We start from the raw sequence: 3,481 nt of genomic DNA, 5'->3' as shown, positions 1-3,481 counted from the left end.
TGCGAGTAGTTAAATCGTGGGTAGCTAGTACTACTTCTATTGGTCTCCTTCATATTTTGTGCCAATTTTTGATAGTAACATAATATTTACGCATTTGAGCAGTGTAGTACTTGAAATTTATGTTCCGCTAAACTCATCGGGAGCCGTTTCGGGCCTCGAAACCAAAACCATCAATTAATCTTTACCTTGTTCCCATCACATTCGAAAGCCTGCTCACACCTACTAGTACGTACCAAACCTGAACATGTTCCCACTATGCAGGTATTAGTACTAGTGCTAGTACTTAGGTTATAAAAAGGGGAACTACCTAACCAAAAATTACTCTACCTTTCCTCCTCATAAGTGCTTCTTCTTCGTCCGTCGTTGCCATGGCCGATGAGCAGAGCTCTAGGTCGAGAACTACTCGTAACAAGGGAGCGGCAACCAAGGCTGCGAAAAAAAGAGAGGGCTCGCCGCCATGCAGAGACCTCGAAAGATATCTTACGGGTAGGCGATGGCTCCTAGGAGCACCCTAGCCGCGGAGGCGAACATGCCGAGCCGGCGGAGCTGGAGTCGTTATCCCTCGACGGCATGCCCGATCAGCTCAATAAGCACCTCAATAAGCAGAAGGAGTTCATCCAAGGCTTGATGGAGTTGCTAAAGGAGAGCCTCGACGACATGCCCGCTGAGCTCAATCAGCAGGGGGAGTTGACCGCCGGTTTGGTGATGCTGCTGAAGAAGAGCATTGCTTCAGAGAAGAAGGCGATCGGCAGAATCCTGTGACTTCAGGAGGACAAGGCGAAGCTCTGCCACGAGATCGACCTGTTGAAGGAGAAGAACGCCGGCTGGAAGAAGCTGCATGAGAATAGTAGTTCCTCGATGAAGATGCTGCAGGCCCTCGTCATGGAACAAAAGGAGGAGTTGACAAAGCTCCGCATCAAGCACCCGGCTGCTGTCAAGGTACGTAATGCGGCCGTGGAACAGATGATGAAGGCTCGCGTCGAGAAATCCCGCATCATGGACAGAATGAAGAAGATGGCGGAGGAGACGCACAAGGAGATGGAGGTCGTGGAGGCGATGAAGAAGCAGTTATGACTCCGTGGCGAATTAGATCATTTGGGGTGATAATCTTCCTTCTTCTTTTGCTGCTGTGTTTCATCTTTTGCTTCGGGTGTTTCGCCGCATGTGTCATGTTCTCTGCGAGGCATGAATAGAACAATGGTTTTTGTTTTTTGAGGGAATGAATAGAACAATACTAACAATGAGATGACTAGCAAATTAGATCATTTTTTATCATCATATGGCACTGGGCTGCCGTGTTTCGTGCTCCTCCGTCGCAGTACTACTCCAGTGGAAAACTTGAGTATACCGCACGGTTCTTTGCTCCTCCTCGATCAGGTCGTCGGCGCATTTATACGAGCAGTCAAATCACAAGGCCCTGCCTTCCAACAGTAATGAGCCGTCAAATCACAAAGGCCCTCGCCTCTCGTGAAACCGACCAAGCTAGACTGCCCCGCCCTCTAGCCTTTGAAAAAATGTATACTTTTGTACAGCCGTAATATCGATGGATTGCGCCATGGAGCAAAACTTGAAATTAAAAAAAAGGTGGTACATATAGAGAGAGCTCGTCGCCAAATTATGCATATAGTACTATTAAAAAGGCTAGTCACAATAATGGTGTCCAGCACAACCCACCCCTCAAATAAAACTAAGCACCATGGAATTCTTTGACAAAACTAAGCACCCTGAAATTCTTTGACAACTAAACTACTGGCTATATGATGTTGGCCATATATATTGTACGTATATAATGTGAACAAAGGAGTGGTAGTACTATACCAACTAAAAGATGAAATGTAAGAAATACTAGTACGTACGTACTGAAGAGTTAAAGTAACAAGAAGAAACATAACATAGTTCTGCTGGGGGCTTAGCACAACACACCCCTCAAATTAAATTAAGCACACCTGAAATTAAACTTTGCGACTACTCCGGTAGACATTGCATTAGAACCACCATGAGCAACGACACTGCCACCTTACTCGGAGTCCTCATCCACGTCCTCGACTTCGTCCTTGTCCCTCTTCCTCTTGGCCAATACTTCTTTGCTTGAACCGCCAACTTGGCTGTTGCTCTTCATCCAACCCTTGTAGATATTGAAACAAAGGTAGCCATCCATTGCAGCATAGTGGATGTGGTCCATATCTAGTACATTCCGCTGCCATGCATGACGATGAAATGTGTATGGAGGTTTCTCCAGTTTACCGTACGAAGGATGAACCACGGCTCCTGCTAGGGTCAGCATTGAAGGCTGACGAGAGGACACCAGCCGATTCTTTTGGAGGTCGAAGGTGTTGCCTACAACGAGGCCTATCCGACGCAGGACTTCTTTGTCATTACCAAAGTCTACTGTAACGAATTTGACTAGGTTGCTCTCGAGGAAGTCCTTAAAATCCTGGCACTCAACGTCGGCATGGCATATGTGGTAGACCAAGCATAAGTCATGCATGCAAACCTGGATCACGGTGGGCTTCTTCCTCTCTTCGTCCTTTAGATCCTTCTCTCGTCCCATGACTGTGGTGTACTCAACATCTAGCCCAGCGACCCACTCATCATCTGAGTCTTAGAACATGCGTCTGAAGCGAGAAAGGCATCCTTTCACCGTCACGGAAGAATGGGTGTAGATGACGTCGAACTCATCGCCGGTGATGGTTCTAACCTTGTACTCACCGCCGATCGGGGAGATTTGGGACGCCGTGGGTTTGGGAGGAGGGTTAGGATTAGTGGAACTACCGTAATGTGAATGGACGGGACGACTAGGAGCGAATCGCCGTAGTATTAAAGGACGTGTGGGGACGAGTAGGAGCAAACTGCCAGCATGCGAACGGCATGGTAGTGGCTTTCCATTCTCCCATGATATGGGCTTCCGAGAGCCCTTGGATCTGAGATCGAATGGTTGCATGGCATGATTCTAGACCTATGGGTGAATATCCTATCCTGGAGGGTTATTCTGCAAATTTTCAACAACTTAGCATGCGACCGTTTGATCTCTGATCCAAGGGCTGCCAGCACCCCGTATAATGGTCGCACCTACCACGACCGTCAAGTCACACACGCGGTCGCGCCCTTGGAGATTTAACATGGTGCGTTAGGCTATCTGATGTTGGCATGTCATACATAGTCATCACTTAGTCACTCATACTACAACAAGGTTAGCTATAAGGTTAGTCATCACTTAGGAGAAAATTTTACTACTCCCTCCGTTTACTCCTCGTCCCTACTATGTACTTTGGTTAGTACTCCCTCCATTTACTTATACAAGGCCACTATAAAAAAATACATTTTGCATCTATACAAGGCCACAAATAGTAATCGAGACAAAAGTTACTACTCCCTCCTTTCAAGTTTATGGCTCAATTTCAAAATCTCTCCAACCAAGGTAGACGGTGAGTGGTCGAATTAATTTCGTAGTTTGCACAGTACGCTCGTTTTCTCAAGAAGT

The sequence above is a fragment of the Triticum dicoccoides genome, chromosome 7B (genome assembly GCF_002162155.2).
Source record: "Triticum dicoccoides isolate Atlit2015 ecotype Zavitan chromosome 7B, WEW_v2.0, whole genome shotgun sequence".
Lineage (NCBI taxonomy): Eukaryota > Viridiplantae > Streptophyta > Magnoliopsida > Poales > Poaceae > Triticum > Triticum dicoccoides.
This window is presented reverse-complemented; position numbering follows the sequence as displayed.